Source organism: Mus caroli, chromosome 14 (genome assembly GCF_900094665.2).
Source record: "Mus caroli chromosome 14, CAROLI_EIJ_v1.1, whole genome shotgun sequence".
In the NCBI taxonomy this organism is placed as follows: domain Eukaryota; kingdom Metazoa; phylum Chordata; class Mammalia; order Rodentia; family Muridae; genus Mus; species Mus caroli.
The window spans coordinates 29,435,309-29,444,446 of record NC_034583.1 but is presented as its reverse complement, the minus strand read 5'-3'; the positions used below and the strand labels follow the sequence as shown (position 1 = coordinate 29,444,446).

Sequence of the window (9,138 nt, the reverse complement as noted above, 5' to 3'; positions counted from 1 at the left end):
GGCCTCAGAACCTTCTGCATGCTGTTAAGCTGGCAGCCACACAGTGGGAAGATCCCAAGAGACAGAAAAAGAGGCCCTTGCCTTGGCCACAGATTGCAACCCTCTACTGCCCTCTATTGGCCAAGCCTACCTGAGCCAACCGAAAGACTGCTTCCTGGTTCCAGGTACCAGGATAACAGAAATCACAGAAGCACAAAACAAAACAGAAGAAAACAATGGGAGCTTTGGAAGTGAGAGGCAGCAAACTGATAGTGTGCCCAGAGGTAGAATCTAGTAGCTAGGGGTATTACCAAAATTAACATAGATATAATGTGTAAAATCCAGGAGAGAAATAAAAACAGAATTCTGAATAATGCATTCAAATGACCTCAAGGCAGGAGAGGAGGAATATAAGAAAGAATATATATGCTATCCCTTCATTATCCTACATGAGAGAATCCATATACAGAAGAATGCACACTAGGTGGTCCTACTCGTATACATTTCTAGAAAATGCTAATTAACTTGTAAAGACAGAAAGGAGACCAGTTCGTCAGAGACTAGAGGTGGAGGTAGCTGCTGGGCTGCAATGTATCATGCAGAAATCTTTAGGGTTAAGAACAGTGTTTTGTGTGCTGGTTGAAGCAGTGTTTCATGTGTATATGTGTTTGTCAAAAAGAAAAGCATCATTGAATGCTACTGTACATTCTAAGTGGAAACAGTTGATTATAGGTGCATTTTACCTCAGTTGATCATCTATTAGTTAAATTTGATTTTTGACAATTTAATATACACAGAGAACACATTCTGATTACCCTTGCCCCCATGATCTCTTAACTCCCTCCCACCCGTAGGAATCCCTGTACCTCCCTACTAATGCCTTGCCCATTGCAATATCTTCTTGTGTTGCATTATGGTTCACTTAATTTAACCAGGGTTGTCCGGGTGGCTAGGATTTTCTTTTTACTATGCATTGGAGTGTAGTGTTCATGATTGCAACATCCTTGTCATGCCCAAGATGCTGTTTCATAGCCCTGTTCTCTGCCTGCAAACTTGTATTCCTCCCTCTTCTTCGGTGATGTTTTGTGAGCCTTGGAGCCGTGTTTGAAGCTGCTGTTCAATTGCCATTCATTCTTAGCACCTTGGGCAGCCATAAGTCTGTCTTTCACTACAAAGCGGGGTTTCTCCAGTCAAGGCTGCAAACAGGATTTGTCTTCAGTTAGTTCTGGCCAGCAGCATGCTCATACGGCCTTCACCATGTACTCTGGATACTCTGGGAGCATTTAGCTGAGCGTTTTGAAGGAATAGACACAATGTTGCAGCAGGAAAAGAGACTCTAGAGAGCCTGACAGTTGTAGGCAGGGCTGGCTTCTTAGACCTGTGCTGAGCTGTGTATCACTTGCCACATCAGTAATGGAACCAGTGTCCTGTGAATATAATATTATCTAGAGTGAAGCAGCGGGAAGATTCGGCTTTCAGTTCCACAGTGCTAAGGGCCGGTGCTGTTTCACTATCTGAAGTACATGCTCTAGTGGAGCAGGTACCCATGGCAGAATGAATCATCTGCTAAAGAATTCCTAAATAGAGACATCTTCTGGACAGCTCAGGGCTCAGGCTCTGGCTCTTGCCTTCTGATTTGATGGGCAGATAGTTCAAGGAGCCAAACAGCACCCTGTGGAGATGCGCTGAGAAGCGGGTAAAGGTTCAGCCAGCAAGGAGAGAAGGCTGAAGTAGAAAGTATGTCAGGCCTGTAATAAATAACCAAACATTCGCTTTCCTTGGATGGTGTTTAAAACCAAAGCAAATAACTGTGTCCCCATATAATTCACCAATATGATTAAGACCTTGCACTCGCATGTCAACTTTGAATAAGTGGAATTGGATGCCATGAGAAGGAAATGCAAAAGGTTTGCTGAGTCCCATTAAATAGAGTGTGAGAAGGTTTTTTAGGGAAAATATTTAAATAAAAAGACTCATTTGAAGTAACTGTCATATGCCCTTACTTTGCAGACATCCTTGAACTAATTTCTCAGTAGAAAGGGAAGTGATGGTGATCAGTGGATAATACTATAAATGGAAGGTTGTGAAATAAAGCCTAAAGATGTTTTCTTTTTAATATATAAAAAATAAAAATAAAAAATTGGCACCCTTCCCTTCAAAGGTGCCATCTTGAAAGCAATAAATGAATTCTCAGGCCTGCCCCAGGACTCTATTTGGAACTAAATCATCCTCCCATAGAGAATGCTGCTAACATTCACATGGTCTCTACATGCCCCAAAGTGAATACAGCCATCCCAGGGTAAACAGCACCCACCAATGTCATTGCTTGGCATGATAGAAACTGTATAGGTTTTAAGTCACATGCCCTGCTTCTCTGGCCGTCAGCATCCTCATCTATGTGAACAGAACTAAGAATACCTACATCATAACGTAGCATGTTTTTAAGTCCATGAAGGAGCTGGGGAGATGATTTCCCAGCACCCACATAAAGACTACATGCAGTAACATTAGCCCAGTAACCTTAATGCTGATGGAGTGGAGACAGGTAGATCCTAGGATCTTGCTAATCAGCTACTATAGCTGAAATGTCGATGATAGTGATGATGATGGTGATGATGATGAAAGCACACTCATAAACACAAACACACAGGGGGAGAGAAAGAAAGAGACTCGTTTTCAGTTATATGTAATTAATAAATCTTGAAGTCCATTATTTTCTCAGTAAATAAACTTTCTTTACTCTTTTTATAAGATTTCACTTTGGTGACACCAACTTTTAAGTATACTCACTCACTTGTGAGCACGTTCTTGAGCTCACCCTAGTCCAGGCACCATGCTGTTCTGCCAGTGGGCTGTTCTAGAATGTTCCTTTTGGTGGGATAAGTTCCTAAAGCTTCTAGGTCTCCGTTTCTTTCTTTTCCAGAGGAATTAAGAACAGTGATGACCCTTGGGAGGCTTCACATTTATTCCAGAACGAGGCTCTGAAATAACAAGGTCCCCTGACTCCTCCTGCCCAGATTTTCTCCTTCTCACAACTCTGCTGGGTCCCTAATTTTGTTCCAGCTCCAGAAATCTGTTCTTTATGGCCTATAGAGCCACACCCACATGGTGTTGTCAGGGAAAGAAAAATATCTTTCTCACAATCTTTTTTTTTCCTGAAAATTTCTTTTATTTTTATGCTTTATTGAAACTTTTACTCCTCGGAAACAAACTTCCACTGTGGCTCTTGAGGGCTGGTGATTCTCACAGCCATGCCTCCTACCACAGGGCCTAGAAATGGGGTAGATATTATCCTTGCTGTCTGGTGGATATCCAAACTCATTTACTCTTCCCTGAGTACTGCAACAAGAACACCCACAGCACTGGACAGCCCATCATCGCACCCAGGGGGCTCATTGGTGTCAACCAAAATGTCTGCTTTTCACTCTCTCTAATCCTATGCTTACATTCCAGCTTTTTTTAGCTGTGATGAATTACCCGAGGGAAAAAAAAGGTTTACAGAAGGATTTGTTCCGGCTCACAGTTTTAAAGATTTCAGGCCTTGGTCACTTGACTCAGTTGTTTCTGGGCTTGAGTTGGGTGTAGCAGAGTCTCATGGTAGGGAACAGGTGATAGAGCAAGGTGGCTTGTCTTGTGGCAAGCAGGAAGCAGAGAGGAAGGAAGGGATTTGCCCAGGGATAGGTCTAACCTTTAAAGGCTCACATGAACTACATCTTCACTCTTTAAACAGATCATTATATGCCAGGCATTATGCACCATACAGAAGTTCTTAAAACAGTTTTCAAAATACGGAATTTTGTTAATAGATTAAAATTATTTGTATTCCTATTTATTAAGGTCAGTGTTAACAAGTACAACTTAACATAAATGGTATGTATTTATATGCCACCTACAGTTAATAGTTATTTTAATATCTTATCTTTTTAATGTCTTGGGATCTGAGCTATGTTGCTTTTAAGCAGTGTCCAAGAGATATTTTTATACTCTTAGTGTTAAAATTAGAGTATATGATCTGCTCATACTTCATGTAGTCAAGGTATGAGAAGTGCTTATGGGGAAAATAAAATCAGCAAGGGAGCCGGGCATGGTGGCGCACACCTTTAATCCCAGCACTCAGGAGGCAGAGGCAGGCGGATTTCTGAGTTCGAGTCTACAAAGTGAGTTCCAGGACAGCCAGGGCTATACAGAGAAACCCTGACTCGAAATAAATAAATAAATAAATAAATAAATAAATAAATAAATAATCAGCAAGGGGCTTAGGAAGTATTGGGAGGGTCATTTGCTTTTAATAATGGTGTCCAGGCACAGAAAGTACCTGAGCAAAAACCTTAGGAGCACAACACTGAGCAAGGCTAATGTGTAAAAGAAGGTCATGCCCAAAAGAGCAAGCTGAAAATGCAAAGGCTTGCGGATATGAGCTTGTCTGGGTTGCTCAAGGGGAGCCAGTGGCCCAGCAGAGCAGAGAGGACTAATGGTAAGCACTGGAAATCAGAGCTGGAAATCTGGGGCTGCAGTGAAAAAGCAGACGTGGTAGGGAAATGCAGTAGGCTACGGCAAGTAGCATCCCTGTCCTCAGAGGCATCAAAACTGGAAACACTAGAAAAAAAAAAAAGAGAGAGGTGTGACCTATGCATAATACCACAGTACCTCAAGTCTCAGAATCCCTGAAACTGCTAAGAATTTCCATCCCGTGTTTTACCCTTCCCACTGTGCCTAGCCCCATATGACTTCGCTTACTTACTTACTCACTCAGATTAAATTTATATTCCTTCCTTTTCTCCCTCCCTTGCATAGTCCATCTTCACATCTCTCAATCTACTAGTCACCTGGCAAAAACAATCCTAAATTAAATCTGGTTCTGCACTTACTCTGAGCCTTCACTCGTACAGATAACCAGTGCTGGAGAAAAACACACAATCAAACTGACTTGAATTCAGCTTCTTATCTAAAGTGAACATACCACATTCCTCTACCCCATCATCCCAGGAGGCCATTTTATACCTTCTCTTACCTTAGCAAACCTGCACATCCTCCACCTCCCATTAGCTTACTTTTATTCTCTGACAAGAGAGAGAGAGAGAGAGAGAGAGAGAGAGAGAGAGAGAGAGAGAGAGAGAGAGAGAGAGAGAGTTTCCAGAGTACTCTCCCCTGCTTTTACCAACCTGCCCCACCTGTTACTATGGCTACATTGCCCTCATGCACCTCTCAACCTCATGCTTCTACTTAACCACAGTCTTGTTGACTCCGGAACGTCTTACAAGCAATTATTCCTTCTGTGGTCTGAATTGCTGATTTCTGTTCCTAATTTTTATCAATTCACATAAGTTATAGAAGATTATATAAAGCTAATTGTTTTTCTAGTTCTGATTCTAGCATGGATTTCTGGTTTGGGTGGTGGATAAGTGCATAGAATACAGTCAACACTGAAAGCATAAAATTTAACGTGAAGCTTCTGTCCCAAGTGTTTATTCTAACTATATAGAAGTTCATTGAGATGGACAGACTTTTCATCTGTGCAGTTTTGATGTGTGGTATACGTATTTATTTGCAAGTTCTTTCATAATAAAGTTTATAAAATTTAAAAAAAACATACAAATGTTTTTTATTATCCCTTTTTTGAAATACATATTTTTGCATCTTATATCTCCTTCTGGGATTTCCTATGCCTACATCTTCTGTAAAGATTCCCATGGATGTAGTTGTATCTGAAATACCCCCTATGTGATTATTGGGAAGTGATGGAACATTTAAGAGGTGAGATCAGTGGAGAATGTTAAATCCTTGTGGGTATGGCCCCTAAAGATAACAGTCAAGCTCCGGCTTCTTCTTCCTCTTCTTTCTTTCTGCTTCCTGGCCTCCATGAGGTAAGCAGGCTTCCTCACCATGCCCTCATATGGTACCACCACAGGTCTAATCACCAAGCCCAAATGATGATAGATGACTTATCTTTAACTATAAGCCTTCGTCTTCATGGTGAACCATCTTTTTAAGGTTTTAATGCTAACAAATTGGCTATGTTCTTTTTTATTTTTAACTTTTTTATTGGTTCTATGTGAATTTCACATCATACACCCCAATCCCACTCATGTCCCCCTCCCCTCATACCAAACCTCCTCCCTTGCAAGCCTCCCTCCTCCCCACCAAAGAGAGAAATAAAAGAATATTGTTGTGGAAGCTGGAGTGTGTCACGGTGTATCCTACAGTATACCCTTCGTCCACAATTCTTTGTTTGCAAATGTTCACTGCACTGAGCAGTTGGCTTGATTGAGGCCTCTGGCTTCTGCTACTCTGTCAATACTGGAACTTTATTAGGAGCCCTGTGTCACAAAGATCCTGTTGTTTTGGATCAGTAGGATCAGCCCCTTCATATATTCTAGCAGTTCGTCAATTGGGTAGATGTTGGGGTGGGCCAGTTCAAAGCCATGGATCACACCCAATGACTGGCTCACCAGCAAACTGCCTTCCCCTCTCCACCTAACTACAACCAGGACCAGCACTTCATTGTACATACATCCTTTTGTTTCTCTTTCTCTTCATTTTTCCACCACTTGCTTGCTTCTCTTAGTGGTGCCTGGGTTCTCTGAGTGTTTAGGGTTGTCTCAGAAGTGCTACTTGCAGCTTGTGTATTATGTTGTCAGACAAGTGGTCATCTCAGGCTGGCTCCCTGCCCAGGCCCATGCATCAGTCTGGTGGTCATCTCTGACTCACTCCTTACCCAGACTGCCGTAGTGGCCTCTTGTAAGGGTCATCTGTCTCAGGCTCACTCTTGCTAGGGTCTCACATTCCCAGCTAGGGTTCTTCTAGTTTCTAGCTTGTTCCCTGTCCTGAGAGCCTGTTCAGGCCTGCCTGGAACCAGATTGGTAGTCATTTAACACTTTTTTCGGGGAATGTTAGCCTACCAGTCATTCAGATCTTCATAGGTCAGAACACTAAAGCATAGACACAGCCTCTCACCTCTCTGCCATATACTCATATACATGTGACACAGCAGCCACACCCACAACACCTCTATGGGAAAGAGAGGTGCTCTGTTTTACTATATAACTTACCTAGTGTTTGCACTGTTTGAGTAGAACGATGCCTTGGTTATTTTCTGTTGCTATACTTGAATGCTATATACTGGATGATTTATAAAGAATAGATTTCATTTATGAAGACTAAGAAGTCAAGGGAATGGTCAGCAGATAATTAACCCCAGATGAGGGAAGAGGGCATCACCAAACCAGAAGAGCAACTGCACTAGCTCAGACCTCCTTTCTCTTCTCAGAAAACATCCATGCAGTCATAGGGCCCTATCCGAACAACCCTACCTAACCCTAATTACCTCCTAAAGACCCCCATCTTCAAATACCATTAACATGGATTTGAGAACTGAGTTTCCACACCATGAACTTTTGAGGGATACATTCAAATAGGAGCAATGTGTTTGTGGACTTTAAAAACCTGACTTAAGGGGAAAACAATCACTTCTTCACTCTAATAGACCAGCTCTCCAGGTTCAACTGGTTCTTTTCATTGCTTTAATCTGTAGTCATTATTTATTTTTATTACTATTATTTTTATTTTTAATTAATTTATTTACTTTACATCTCGATCAGTTTCCCTTTCTTCCTCTCCTCCCAGTTGCTCCCTCTCCCTCCCCTCCCCCCAACCCACCTCTCCTTCCTTTGTTCTCTGAAAAAGAGAGGCCTCCCACAGATATCAATCTGCCTTGGCATATCAACTTGCAGTAAGATTAGGGGCATCTTCTCCTATTGAGGCCAGACAAGACAGAGCAGTTAGGGGAAAGGGAACTAAAGCCAGGAAATGGAGTCAGAGACAGGCCCTGCTCCTGCTGTTAGGAGTCCCACATGAAGTCCGAGCTGCCTACATGTGCAGAAGGCCTACGTCCATCCCATGCATGCTCTCTAGTTGGCAGTTTAGTCTCTGTGGGCCCCTATGGGCCCAGGTTAGTTGACCCTGTAGGTTTTCTGGTTATGTCCTTGACCCCTCTGGATCCTTCAATTCTTCCTCTGCCTCTTCTACAGGATTCCCCAAGCTCTACCTAATGTTTGACTGTGGGTAACTGCATCTATTTTCATCAGGTGCTGGGTGAAGCCTTTCTGATGACAGCTATGTACTCATTATTTAAATGATCTTCTTCTGGTTCTACATGATGACATATATACATAAGAAAACTCTCCTTGGAACTCAATATGCGTGCATGCACATGTGTTATATATGTGTCTGCTTAAGTTCATGCTCCTCATTTTTATTTGGATGTCTAATAGCACGCTCAAACCTGTCCCCTACCATGCCTGCCATAACTCTTTATCTCGAATGTCCACTCTGCTCTGATGGTTTTACAATCTACCACATTGTCTCTTATTTCTAGACCTTTCCACACTCCCTCCTTCCTGTTTACATAAGTCCTAATTGCTCTGTTTAAAATTCAGGTGAGGAACCACTACCTCTGTTGCGTCTGTCTGGGTTGAGTGCTTACATTGCGTTCTAGCAGAATGTTGTGCAAACATTCTGATCAAGCTCATAGTCACAGCATCTGATTTGCTTGTCTGTGGTCCCCCAGATTAAGTAAAGTCTTAATGAAGCTAAATCAACTCATTCACTCATTATTTTCTAAGTTCTTTCAAAGTACTCACTACGTAACAAGTATTTAACATATTCATTAAAATGAATGAATAGTGCTTATAAACCATTTTAAAACCCACTTGACGAAGATGTTTCAAGCCAGCTGTGGAGATAGACATCTGTAATCCCAGCACTGGGGAGGATGAGGCAGAAAGATCTCCTCTTTGAAAGCAGCCTGAGTTGCACCATGAGATCCTGTCTCAAAATAATAGTGATACTACTACTACTACTAATAATAATAATAATGTTTTAAACTTTTCAATCTGGTAATTCTATTTTAGTAGGCTTAATCACTCTAGGATGTTCCTTTAAAGGAATAAAAAACACACTTACTTGATGATGTCTCCAAGTATATGTCTTTTCATAGTTTCCCCCTCTCCCATGACAATCATCTCTAAGGTTTAATCTATAGAGGAAAGAAGAAAAAATAAATACCTAACAGACAGCATGGATTGTTAATAATTTGGTGATACCTGGGCAGCAGGGAAGGGTTATTTGTAGCATCCACTCTGCCATATCTTATTCAAAGAC

At 41.7% G+C, this 9,138-nt stretch overlaps 1 non-coding gene across 1 annotated transcript; it reads right to left on the bottom strand.

Annotated features, from left to right (window-relative positions):
* Positions 1 to 6,865: 6,865 nt before the first annotated feature.
* On the bottom strand, positions 6,866 to 6,998 carry LOC115029306. Its single transcript, XR_003834880.1, has one exon. It is a non-coding gene; the product is annotated as a small nucleolar RNA SNORA17 (small nucleolar RNA).
* Between the last annotated feature and the right edge of the window lie 2,140 nt (positions 6,999 to 9,138).